A 12,552-nucleotide genomic window follows, 5' to 3' on the forward strand; every position below is an offset into this window, starting at 1 on the left:
CCGATTAAACTTGTTGGAAACTACTTTTCTGCTGCTTAAAATATCCACACAACTAAATGCAGCTATTTAACCCTATCATTGTTGATTACATATACACATACACATATATCTATCATATATATATCTATACACACACACACACACACACATCTATATACATATATACAGTACTCTGCAAAAGTTTTAGGCAGGTGTGAAAAAATGCTGTAAACAAAGAATGCTTTCAGAAATATAATGATTGTTTATTGTTATCAATCTACAAAATGCAAAGTGAGCGAACAAAAGAAAAATCTAACTCAAATCAATATTTGGTGTCACTACCTTTTGCCTTCAAACCAGGATCAATTCTTATAGGTACACTTGCACAAAGTCAGGGATTTTGTAGGATTCTAGTCAGGTGTCTGATCAACCAATTACACCAAACAGGTGCTAATGATCATCAATGTCACACGTAGGTTGAAACACAGTCATTGACTGAAACAGAAACAGCTGTGTAGGAGGCTTAAAACTGGGTGAGGAACAGCCAAACTGCTACCAAAGTGAGGTTGTGGAAGACAGTTTCATGCCATGGCAAGATTGAGCACAGCAACAAGACACAAGGTAGTTCTACTGCATCAGCAAGGTCTCTCCCAGACAAAGATTTCAAAGCAGACTGGGGTTTCAAGATGTGCTATTCAAGTTCTTTTGAAGAAGCACAAAGAAACGGGCAACGTTGAGGATCGTAGACACAGTGGTCAGCCAAGGAAACTTAGTGCAGCAGATGAAAGACACATCAAGCTTATTACCCTTCAAAATCGGAAGATGTCCAGCAGTGCCATCAGCTCAGAACTGGCAGAAACCAGTGAGACCCAGGTACACCCATCTACTGTCCGGAGAAGTCTGGCCAGAAGTGGTCTTCATGGAAGAGTTGCAGCCAAAAAGCCATACCTCCGATGTGGAAACAAGGCCAAGCGACTCAAGTATGCACGAAAACATAGGAACTGGGGTGCAGAAAAATGGCAGCAGGTGCTCTGGACTGATGAGTCAAAATTTGAAATATTTGGCTGTAGCAGAAGGCAGTTTGTTCGTCGAAGGGCTGGAGAGCGGTACAATGAGTGTCTGCAGGCAACAGTGAAGCATGGTTGAGGTTCCCTGAACGTTTGGGGCTGCATTTCTGCAAATGGAGTTGGAGATTTGGTCAGGATTAATGGTGTTCTCAATGCTGAGAAATACAGGCAGATACTTATCCATCATGCAATACCATCAGGGAGGCATGATTGGCCCCAAATTTATTCTGCAGCAGGACAACCACCCCAAAGTCATTAAGAACTATCTTCAGCATAAAGAACAACAAGTAGTCCTGGAAGTGATGGTATGGCCCCCACAGAGCCCTGTTCTCAACATCATTGAGTGTGTCTGGGATTACATGAAGAGACAGAAGGATGTGAGGAAGCCTACATCCACAGAAGATCTGTGGTTAGTTCTCCAAGATGTTTGAAACAACCTACTAGCCGAGTTCCTTCAAAAACTGTGTGCAAGTGTACCTAGAAGAATTGATGCTGTTTTGAAGGCAAAGGATGGTCACACCAAATATTGGTTTGATTTAGATTTCTCTTTTGTTCATTCACTGCATTTTGTTGATTGATGAAAATAAATGATTAACACTTCCATTTTTGAAAGCATTCTTTGTTTAGAGCATTTTTTCACACCTGCCTAAAACTTTTGCACAGTACTGTACCGGTGTGTGTATGTATATATATATATATATATATATATATATATATACATACATACACACACACACACATACATTATATATACACACATATACAGTGGAACCTCGGGTTACAACCGTAATTCATTCCAAAACTCTGGTCACAACCCAATTTGGTCGTGACCCGAAGCAATTTCCCCCCATAGGATTGTATGTAAATACAATTAATCCATTCCAGACCATACGAGCTGAATGTAAATTTTTTACATTGTCATATTGATGTTTTCCTAGAAAATTACTGCTATTCCAGCTGTTAATGAACAGATTAACACAGAAAATACACATTCCTGTAACTTTCTCCATTATATTTCACAAAAATAACAACATGCTATTGAATAAAGACATTACAAAATGAAATTCGGCCATCTCCCCATTTTGTTTTTGATTATCATCATGTGGATATAGTTATATAGCTAGTATCCTATAGAGTACATACAGTATGTGAGATTCATTTAAATTTTACTTAAAATTGTTTGATATTGAAACAAATGCTCCAATGTTTACTACACTGTTATTTATTATTCATGAGAATATGTTTGATTTTTGGATTTCTTGAGAAACACACTTAAATGAGAAGTGGAAAGTATGAGTAAGCAGGTAGAATGATGATCAGCCCTCCATATGCTCACGACACCAAGAGACAGAACACCAAAAGGACACCCACCGGCACAATTTGATTTTTACAAATGTTTTGAGCATCCCACAGGGTATACACAAACCAGTGTGTTTCTTCGTGCCGGTCCCAAGCCCGGATAAATGGGGAGGGTTTTGTCAGGAGGGCATACGGTGTAAAATTTTGCCAAATCAATATGCGGACAATATAAAATTTCCATAGCAGATCGGTCGAGCCCCGGGTTAACAATGACCACCACCAGAACTGTTAGTCAACAGGGTGCTGGTGGAAATTGGGCTACTGTTGGCCGAAGAAGAGGGAGGAGAGGAGGAAGGTAAAGAGAGTGGAACTAAGGGTAGGAACTTTGAATGTTGGTAGTATGACTGGTAAGGGGATACAGTTAGCAGATATGATGGAGAGAAGGAAGGTTGATATATTGTGCGTGCAAGAGACTAAATGGAAGGGGAGTAAGGCCAGGTGGATCAGTGGTGGATTCAAATTGTTCAATCATGGTGTGGATAGGAGGAGTAGGGGTTATTCTGGCGGAACAGTATGTCAAGATTGTTTTGGAGGTGAAGAGAGTGTCAGACAAAGTAATGATTATGAAGCTGGAAATTGGAGGTGTGATAATGAATGTTGTTAGTGCATATGCCCTGCAAGTTGGGTGTGCGATGGAGGAGAAAAGATTTTTGGAATGAGTTGGATGAAGTGATGAACAGTGTACCCAAGGGACAGAAAATGGTGATTGGAGCAGATTTCAATGGACATGATGGTGAAGGGAACAGAGGAGATGAGGAGGTGATGGGGAGGTATGGTGTCAAGGAGAGAAATGAAGGTCAGAGGATAGTGGATTTTGCCAAAAGGATGGACATGGCTGTGGTGAATACGTATTTTAAGAGGAGGGAGGAACATAGGCTGATGTACAAGAGCGGAGGAAGATGCACACAGGTAGATTACATCCTATGTAGGATAGTCAATCTGAAGAAGACTGAAGTCTGCAAAGTGGTGGCAGGGGAAAGTGTAGTTAAGCAGCATAGGATTGTGGTCTGTAGGAGGACGTTGGAGATCAAAATGAGGAAGAGAGCGAGGGCAGAGCCAAGGATCAAATGGTGGAAGTTGAAAAAGGAAGATTGCAAGGTTGAGTTTAGGGAGAAGGTGAGACAGGCACTGGGTGGTAGTGAAGAATTACCAGACAGTTGGGAAACTACAGCAGATGTAGTAAAGGTGACAGCAAAAAGGGTGCTTGGCATGACATCTGGACAGAGGAAGGAGGAAAAGGAAACCTGGTGGTGGAATGGGGAAGTACAGGAGAGTATATAGAGGAAGAGGATGGCGAAGAAGAAGTGGGATAGTCAGAAAGATGCAGGAAGTAGACAAGAATACAAGGAGATAAGGCACAAAGTAAAGAGAGGTGGCGAAGGCTAAGGAAAAGGCATATGATGAGTTGTATGAGAGGTTGAACCAACACTAAGGTTCAAACTAAGGAGGGAGAAAAGGACCTGTACTGATTGGCTAGACAGAGGGACCGAGCTGGGAAAGATGTGCAGAATGTTAGGGTAATAAAGGATAAAGATGGAAACGTACTTGCAAGCGAGGAGAGTGTGTTGAGCAGATGGAAAGAGTCCTTTGAGAGGCTGATGAATTAAGAGAACGAGAGAGAGAAGTTGGATGATGTGGAGATAGTGAGGTGGTGATTAGTGAGCAGCAGTATGGTTTCATGCCAAGAAAGAGCACCACAGATGCGATGTTTGCTCTGAGGGTGTTGATGGAGAAGTATAGAGAAGGCCAGAAGGAGTTGCATTGCGTCTTTGTGGACCTGGAGAAAGGATATGACAGGGTGCCTCGAGAGGAGTTGTAGTATTGTATGAGGATGTTGGAAGTGGAAGAGAAGTATTTAAGAGTTGTACAGGATATGTAGGATGGAAGTGTGACTGTGGTGAGGTCTGCGGTGGGAGCGACATATGCATTCAAGGTGGAGGTGGGATTACATCAGGGATCAGCTCTGAGCCCTTTCTTATTTGCAATGGCTATGGACAGGTTGACAGACGAGATTAGACAGGAGTCCCCGTGGACTATGATGTTTGCCGAGTACATTGTGATCTGTAGCAATAGTAGGGAGCAGGTTGAGGAGACCCTGGAGAGGTGGAGATATGCTCTACAGAGGAAAGGAATGAAGGTCAGTAGGAACAAGACAGAATGCATGTTTGTAAATGAGAGGAAGGTCAGTGGAATGGTGAGGATGCAAGGAGTAGAGTTGGCAAAGGTGGATGAGTTTTAATACTTGGGAACAACAGTACAGAGTAATGGGGATTGTGGAAGAGAGGTGAAAAAGAGTGTAGGCAGGGTGGAATGGGTGGAGAAGAGTGTCAGGAGTGATTTGTGACAGACGGGTATCAGCAAGAGTGAAAGGAGGTCTATAGGACGGTAGTGAGACCAGCTATGTTATATGGGTTGGAGATGGTGGCACAGACCAGAAAGCAGGAGACAGAGCTGGAGGTTGCAGAGTTAAAGATGCTAAGATTTGCACTGGGTGTGACAAGGATGGACAGGATTAGAAATGAGGACATTAGAGGGTCAGCTCAAGTGGGACGGTTGGGAGACAAAATCAAAGAGGCGAGATTGCACTGGTTTCGACATGTGCAGAGGAGAGATGCGGAGTGTATTGGGAGAAGGATGCTAAGGATAGAGCTGGCAGGCAAGAGGAAGGCCTAAAAGAAGGTTTATGGATGTGGTGAGAGAGGACATGCAGGTGATGGGTGTAAAAGAACAAGATAGAGTACAAAAAGACATGGAACAAGATGATCCGATGTGGCAACCCCTAATGGGAGCAGCCGAAAGAAGAAGTTGAGCTACACACTTTTTCTGTGGTCATCATGAAAACATTTGTTCTTTGCCTTTTATTATATGAAATATTCAAATGATATACCTTAAAACATCCACTTTCATGTATTCTTTAAACCATGGCCGGTAAAAGACACGGTCTTACTACTGCTTCAAATTTAGAGAAGCTAACTGAACCCACACCGTGTGTGAATGGCTGCTTTATTAACAGAAGCCATTTCTTGATAAATCTGTACCAAACAATCCTTTAAATATTTAACTAGCATTTACACAACAGCATTGTGTCCTTCATGGTATTTTACATAATAAACGGAAGCAACAGATAATCAAGTGGGAAAAATAATTACTGGGGACTTAAGTGTCAATATCTGATATCCAGACTGGAAACAACTTAAAAGATTTGACCCCTATATTCTATGGTTCTAATAATCAAACAGATCGAGAAAAAAGCCCAAAAATTTCAAAAATTGAACAACTATTGTTACTTAAAATCCAAAAACTTGTGTTTTACAAAACAATTAACCTTTTGGGTTTTATATTATGTTGTTAAAAAAAAATACACTATGTAAAACAAAGCATTGAAGCATTGTGATGGACCTGCAACCTGTCCAAGTTTATTTCCCACCAAGTACTCAATCAGCATGTCTACAGGTACTTCAATAACTCGATTTCTGTAATGCCACGTAAACCTTAACCGATCAGAGAATTTCAGGTTATTGGTCTCAGAGAAGCCTGATTAACAAAGGTAGATTTCTCTGTGAATTATCTGAATATGTGGCCACGTAAACCCATAAATGGAACACTGGTCAGGATTTTGTTATTTGCGCATGTTCTTTGCAGTCCATCAGGCTGTGTCTCCCGCCACCCCGAGCTCTACCTCATCCCACAGCGAGGTCTACATGCATGTATTTGCTTCACATTTTTTTTTTTTTAGAAGCCATGGATAAAAGTGTCTATAAAATACATTTCCAGAGGTTAATATTTGGGTGATTGTATTATTCCTTTTCCTGGCTGAAATAATCTGTCTCAATATTTCAGAAATCGCCAACTTTAAAATGATGAGCTGAACATACAGCTCTACGTTCAAGCAGCAGCACAATCCCAGGAACAGTGTTGGGGGTAACGCATTAAAAGTAACATGTGCTATGTAGTCCTGTTACCTTTTAAAGTAACAAGTAATCTAACTCAATACTTACTGAAGTAAAAAATACCTGCAGTATTATTACTGCAGCAGCACTGGGTGTAAAGCAAGACTCGCATGTATCGGGTCCTTTGCAGGGCTCAGTCACACAACCAAGCAGAAAAATGTGTGCTGCGGCCTGCAATCCATTAACAGAAACGTGTAAATAAAGCGCGAGTTTGATGGAGTATTTATAAAACACTACGAAGTTATCACAGGCTTCATGCTTGTTGTCGGATTTATGGTGTCCAAGGATGACGTTTAACTCTTTGTTTGAGCAGTTTAATAATGGAGTGTTTTCGCCATAGGCTTTGCAACAGATAGATTAGATAGATAGAATTAATCCCAAGGGGAAATTCACTTAAATATATACCGTAATAATATATAATAATGGTTCTATAATGGTACTGTTTGGTTCTTTACTGTGTGGTGTGGTTCCTCATTGAGCCATTGCTTGACAAAAAACCATTTCATTCTGGTAAGGGTTCTTTGCGCTTTGGAAAAACAATTGGCATTACAATAAAACAAAGGGTGAATTCTTTTTAGAAGCACTATACTGTATATATAGCCTGACAATATATAAAGTGATAGATAGATAGATACTTTATTAATCCCAAGGGGAAATTCACATACTCCAGCAGCAGCGTACTGATACAAAAACAATATTAAAGAGTAATAAAAATGCAGTAATAAAAATGTAATAAAAATAAAAAAACTTGTACACACTGCTTGGTATTTGACATTTGTTTTAATGATTGACTATTCAGGAACCTTATGACTTGAGAGTAGAAAAACTCTCCCTGAATCTGCTGGTGCCAACGGCCCAGAAGGAAGAGTGAGAAAAGCGGCTGTGCAGGATGGCTGAGGTCTTTAATTATCCTGTTTGTTTTTCTTCTGCAGCGAGTGTTATCTGTGTCCTGAATAGATGCCAGCTGGTCGCCGGTAATGTTCTGTGCCGCCTTCACCACCCTCTGCAGTGCTTTGAGCCCGAGCAGGTGCCATACCAAGATGTGATGCAGCCAGTGAGGACGGACTCTACTGTGCACCTGTGGAAGTTTGTGAGAACAGATGGAGAGATGGAGTTATGTTAAACCTTTGCATGTGCTTCATCAAAAAAACGGTGTTATATCTGATAACATTTTCAAGTTTTATGAAAAAGTTATATAATACAGAAAAAACAAAAAAAGAAATGCTTAAGCCGTTTTTGGATTTTGTGCAAATAAGTTATGTGGTATTCTTTAATAAGCACGTAAATTTGCTTCAACAATTTTAGCAGTCAAGTAAAATTCTATCATATTGTGCCTCCACTATCTCTCTCTCTTATTTAGTACCTCCACTATTTGTTTTTTTTACTTGAGTAGTTTCACAATAATATTAATTTATCTTTTTCCATATGTTCACATCTACGGGTTTGAACCACTCTGAAAAATTGTTACATTTTCTTCTTCATTTCCCATTTGCTCTCAACGTCCACCATCTTGCTTTTAGTATTTTAGTTATTATGGTTTTTACATTCGATCAACTTTTTTTTTTCCCTGTAGCAACATTTAACAGGAAGATTACCCATTAAGGCATGTTTATCACTTGATGTTTGGGGTGGATAAAACTTTTATAATGTGTTACCATCTGGTAACATGAAGCATCACAAATGAGGGAGGCTGTTAATTAAAGCTGTATGGGCAGGTGGAGATAGAAATCTGATCTCTCCAGGCAAAAATGACTTGGCTATATGTCACACTGCTAGTTGGTTCCTGCAGAACATTGCAGTGCAATCAGTTTACAAAATGATTGTAGAAGTCAGTCACTTGCCAGGTCATTGAAAAAGAAAAGAGAAGTCTATTTTGAGCACTTAACTAAGTAACCATTATCTAAGCACCCTTGTCTTTAAATAAACACAGGATCTATAAACACTCATTGAGTTCACAGTATCCAGGTGTCTGGCATGCCATTCAGGATTTATCTGCCAAAATAGTTTGGCTCGCATACAAGGCTGCTGATATTTTATTTCTTCCCTAATATATATTGATTTTGGAGGAACTTTGCTTCCAGATTAGCACTTAAAAAACTAGCAATTTAAAAAAAAAAAAAAAAGTTCTTAATTGTTACTGTTCTTCATTTTCATCAGCTCAAAAATCACATAAATCACTTAAAGAAAATATTTTTTTCTAATATTAATAACAGAATAAGTTAATGATAAAAAATACACAATTACAGAATATACACTTCATGGAGTTCCAAAAACTGAAGAAAGCAAAACATTAAAAAAAAAAAAAAAAAAAGTCCCAGGCTCCTCTTCTCCTTTCTCAGTTGTGTGTGAGGTCAATATGCTTGACCAGCCTTCTTCATTCAGCTCGGTCTCCCTCACTTTTTCTTTTCCCCTCCATTTCCTTCACTCTTTTCCCCCACAGTTTCATGGTCTCTCCTCATCACAATTCCATACCACTTCAACTTACTTTTCGATACTCTCTTAGATATCCCTGCCACTTTGTTGTACCTCATTTCTTATTCTGAAGTCCTTTTTTGTAACTTTGCACATTCAGCTTCTCTTATCCTCTCCCTTTATTGCCCATATCTCAGCTCTGTACATCATTGCTCGCCTTACCACGATCTTAAAAACCTCATCTTTATTCTTAACCTTAATTCCTCAAATCACACAACACTCCTGATACCTTCTTCCATTCACACTGCACTCTTTGCATTATCCCTGCATGTAGTTTTCCATCTTGGGCTACCTCTGATCCTCGATATTTAAAAACTTAATCACTCTTCTCAATAGCTCTCCTTGCAGGCTGGCTTCTGAACCCTGATCACCATTAAACCTCATATATTCGGTTTTCTTCCTATTTATCTTCAACCCTCTATCTCCTAAAGCCCAATGAGTTCTTTTGCAGTAAGGTGTTATGCTGCAGCAGCACTAAAACAGAATTAGCCTTTTGAGAGAGCAAAGAGACCCCGAAATAATCTCAAAAATTTCCGCCATTAAAACTGTCAAAACCCAGACAATATTAGGGCAAATATAGGATTTTTATAAATATTTTTCAAAATTGCTGCATAACAAAAAAAGCTCCAAGGAGCACAAAGGCAAAAAGGAGTTGCCCACATGGAAATCCATATTCAAAGAGTGGTCAAAAAACAGCGAGTACACTGTAAGAAATGTCAGTAAATGTAACGGTAAAAATACTGTGAATGGTGAAAATAAAATACCTTTTCTGAAAAAAAGGAAAGTTACCTCATGTTCTACTGAAAATTACCTGTAGATCTTAGACAATACATTTCATTATTTTACAGCCAAGTTCTGTAAAATCGATATTTTTCTACCTTCAAAATATGCTACATACCGTTTACTGATAACGTTACACTGAAAAAAGTCGCCGTTAATTTTATAGTGTAAAACTGTTAAATAGCAAAGGTAAACAGTAAAATATAAAACAGTAAAGCACTGTTTCAGTAACACTGAACTTACAATATTTGCATAAGGACACACCCCTTTTACCATATTGTTCCTGGGGAACCACATACCTTTGAACAGTAGGAAAAAAAAATCTTAAAGTTAGGGGACATTTTTTCCCTGCATGCTGAAGGCTTTTTTGAGGTTATGGGAGCTGATTTATGGTGGGTTGTATTCGATAAACCAACACACCTGTAGGACACCATACACCACAAAAGCAAACTTACTTCTCCACCAGACAATGTGCTGTAACTTCCTTAAACACTGAATTGTTTTCAAGGTGTATAATTACTACATGTCAGCTTGCATCAGTAAAGTAACAACCACCAATAGCTATGTACTGGGGTTTGACCCTGACAATATGTTCTAATGGTTTATTGATTGGCATATTTATTACAGTGCATGGATTTATGGTTAAACATTCCCTTCATGTTGGAATGTGTTGTAAAGAAAAAAAAGTTACAAAGTTATACCGTAGACCTAATAATTCTTTCCCCTTTATTTATTACAGTAAAATTCTGGCAACCCAGCTGCTTTACTTTACCGTAAATAACTTTTTTTTTACAGTGTAGATCAAAATCCAGAAGTATCACAAACTAAGTAAACAAGCAGAGAAAACAAAAGGGAAACTCACCACACCACGAGCGCATTCAAAATTAACCGCAAAGTACTGTGGGATACCCTGTGGTGATGGGCAGGTGGCCCCGTCTCTTGGGGTATCACCCAAAAACCACATGGCGCATAACGGCTTACATACAGTACATAGAAGAAAATCAACAAGGAATAATGCAAATAATTAACAAAAGTAACATGGACATAAATAAGACTCAACAACAAACAATCTGTAAAAACAATCATTTGAGCTCCAGTCAGGAGAGAAAACTGGGCTGAAATGCAACATTCGGATTGCTGTCAGAGGAGCTGAACTACTAGCTCTCCTAACACTGCCTGGAATGAATCTGTTAGCCACATACCATTATGTAACCTTCTTTCTTTGGTCATAACACCGCGTACCAAGCATCAGTAAAGTGGTTATTCATCCCTAATCAGTGTGGCATATGAAGAGCTTGTGATACACTGGTAAAATTGTTTGTGAATATGAGAGCTTCATTTGGCCTTATTAAGCATTAATTTAAGATTCACACGCCTTCTACTGATCTACACAATATTTGGTGACTTAAGTAGGTGATAATAAGTCTTTAAAGTGAAGTTATTTTAGTATGCTGCATTGCTCAGAGATAAATAACTATTTTATTGATATTATTAAGACTAAAACAAGCCTCTCTTAAAGGAATACTCCACCAAAAAATTAGATTTGTTTATGCTATATACCCTATGGTACTTCAGAATGGTGGAAGAGAAAACTTTTGAAAGTCATGTTTTCATGCGGAGAGGAGAAGAAAAAAAAAATTGTATGACATGATAGAAGCCAACAGTGACCAATGCTATACCATGGGGTGGGGGGGTGGGATAAATATTTAGATTTAGACGTGTCCCTTAATCCATATGCCAGTCATAAGTCAGTCCTCCTTGTGTGGAGTCTGCATGTTCGCTTCATGTCTGCACTGGTTTCCTTTGGGTTCTATGATTTCTTATCATAATTCTAACATATGCAGGATAAGTGGACTGGTGATGCTAAATTGGCCCTAGTGTGTTTGTGTGTTCTCCCACCCTGCGATGGGCCAGCGCCCTGTTCTGGGATTGTTCTTACCTTTTTCCCTACGCTTCCTTTGTTAGGCTCCAGCCCCAAACAAACCTGTTCAGGGCTGAGCGGGCTCACAAAATGGCATAGTAGGGTATGATACAACAGAATTATGGGGAGCCAGAGTGCAAGATAAGAACCAGCCCTGCCAGGGCCCCTGCCCAGCCAGGACGCCTCTTTGCAAAGAGGACCGGGGGGAGCAAGCTTGGACCTTCCCCAGGATGCTAGATGGCAGCCCCCATGGGTTGCAGTGATGCCTCAGACTCCTGCAGGGCTTTATGGGAGATGGAGTTGTCCGCAGCCCTATTGGGACCGGAGGGCGCCGCCAGAGGGTGTTGCAGCTACTCCAGAGACTGTATGGCCGATCCTTTCATCACACCTGGAAGTGCTGCCAGCACCTGGAGCACTTCCGGGTAACATAAAAGGAGCCAGCAGACCAGAGTTGGGAGGAGGGAGACCAAGATTGCCAGGAGGAGTGGAGGAGATAAAAGACGACGAGGATTGTGATAGTGCTTGTGCTTATTGGGACTGGGTTGTACCTGTGGGAAATGGGGAAGGAGTGGCCCACAGGTGAAGAAGAAAAAAACTCTTCTGCTTTTATCAGTGTGCCTCTAGTGTCTGTCGGGTTGAGCGCTGGTATAGTGCCATCTATCGTCACAACACATTGGTGTATGTCTTTACCCACACCGGGCTGGTTTGGAATCACAGATTGCTAGGAGTAAGAGGGAAACAAAAAACCTGGAAATAAACCATGCAGTTGTGGCAAGAACATGCAGACTCCACACACAGACAGTAAGTACGCCAAGGATCAATCCCAAGTCAATAGCTTAATGGACATAGCAAACATTACAACTCCAGCCAAACAGTGACTGCACCAGAAATTCTAGCCATGTCCCATGAGACAAAGACACCTTCACTGACCATTCAATCATCTACATTCAAAAACATTCCCAATTTATTCTACCATTAAGACAGGCATACATTAAACATATAGTTTAGTTTTAATTCAGGGATT

The 12,552-nt window shown here is 40.1% G+C and overlaps 1 protein-coding gene across 1 annotated transcript in view; it reads right to left on the reverse strand.

Moving 5' to 3' along the window:
• Window positions 1-7,236: 7,236 nt before the first annotated feature.
• Window positions 7,237-12,552, reverse strand: part of LOC114667864 (nuclear receptor ROR-alpha-like) — a 135,367-nt gene continuing 130,051 nt past the window's right edge. The window contains exon 2 of the transcript XR_003718795.2: window positions 7,237-7,433. The gene's annotated coding sequence lies outside the window, so the exon portion shown is untranslated. The remainder of the gene's footprint in view (window positions 7,434-12,552) is intronic.

This window comes from Erpetoichthys calabaricus, chromosome 17 (genome assembly GCF_900747795.2).
Source record: "Erpetoichthys calabaricus chromosome 17, fErpCal1.3, whole genome shotgun sequence".
NCBI lineage: Eukaryota > Metazoa > Chordata > Cladistia > Polypteriformes > Polypteridae > Erpetoichthys > Erpetoichthys calabaricus.